A 1428-nucleotide genomic window follows, 5' to 3' on the forward strand; every position below is an offset into this window, starting at 1 on the left:
GATTATGATCAAATAATCCGCATTTTATCTTTACATGAGTAAGTCGATAGACTTTCAAACTTCGAGTAAGGTGCTCCGATATTTCAAATACCACCACGCTTTTCCACGCGTAAAAACGGTTTGAGAACGCAACAAGCGCAAAAATGTTTGACGCGGAAAGTACATTTGCCCGGTCGTTATACCAATGCACCAAGTTGTCTGCCGCTAAGTGAATTCGTTGCTGAGACGAAGTCGCTCGGGGAACAAAGCGAGTCTCAAGGTAACGGAATTACACTCGAAATTGGCGATGCGTTATACGCTCCAAAGGGCTAAGACGTGTATCGAATTTCCGGGACGGGACACTCTCGGCGCTGATCTTTGTAAAATTATTACAGTCTATTCTCGCATTGGGTGAAGAAACTTACTTGAGATAACAGCCGTGACCAAGCAGGATTATTTCGTACCGATTGAAAATTCTGAAAAGCCGCGGTATTGAGAAATTAACGCGCGAAATCGATCGTAATGTCCGTTACAGGAAGAGAGATTCTCGAGTAACGATGCGACCGCATCGTGGGATCGATTTATCGATCGTCCGGATACCACGCTCCGCAATGTGGACGGAGCGGGGAATATATTTCGCGCGCCTTACAGCCGCGGACGTGTCAGGAACTCGGGGACGACAACCACCGGCGAACCACCTCGATGACGTTTCCCAGTGTGGGTCGGTGCAGAATACGTTGCTGGGGACACGACGACCAGACTCAGATATCGAGAACACGATACGGTTCGACGAAGACGAACGTGCGGGCCAAACGGCGGATGCCGAGGAAACCTCTGCGGCGGAGGTGGCGAGTAGAAGCGAGCAGGAGATGAAGGGGATGGTATACGCAAACGCGAGAGGGAGAAATAGTGGACAAAGCGAGAAGGGAGACGGGAGCGGGGAGGGGGGGAGGAAAGTTTGCGGAAGGACGAGGGGGTGTTGCGTGTTCGCCGGGGGGTTGCGAGGGGAATATTACCCGCCACCCGGGGGTAAGGACGAGGGGGTGAGGAATCGTGTGCAGGTGCAGAGCACAGGAGAGAGGATCCGCGTACGGGCGGGTGAGTTGTGCGTACCAATCGGCGGGTGCAGAGTACGTCCGCGGGTACGCAGGAGGAGGCGAAAACCGGGCACAGCCCCAGGAGCGCGGCGGGGGACTTCGGGCTTCCGCCATACGGGGCAAAACCGCCCCACGCCGGACCTGGGAACCGGCGCGCGTCTGGTTGCGCTGGGTGGCGGATGCACTGTCGGGTGGCGCGCGAAAAGGGGGTTCAACCCGACTCTCGGTGCGCCGAGAGGACGAGAGAGACGGCGGAGAGGCTGAGAGAGAAAGAGAGGGCGTGTGTGTGTGCGTGTGTGTGTGTGTGTGTGTGTGTGTGTGTGAGAGGGAGGAAGAGGAAGAGAGAAAGAGG

General features: G+C 55.6%; 1 pseudogene; it reads right to left on the minus strand.

Moving 5' to 3' along the window:
* Nucleotides 1–991: 991 nt before the first annotated feature.
* Nucleotides 992–1428, minus strand: part of LOC108754390 — a 1172-nt pseudogene continuing 735 nt past the window's right edge.

The sequence above is a fragment of the Trachymyrmex septentrionalis genome, unplaced genomic scaffold, assembly GCF_001594115.1.
Source record: "Trachymyrmex septentrionalis isolate Tsep2-gDNA-1 unplaced genomic scaffold, Tsep1.0 scaffold8, whole genome shotgun sequence".
NCBI classification, from domain to species: domain Eukaryota; kingdom Metazoa; phylum Arthropoda; class Insecta; order Hymenoptera; family Formicidae; genus Trachymyrmex; species Trachymyrmex septentrionalis.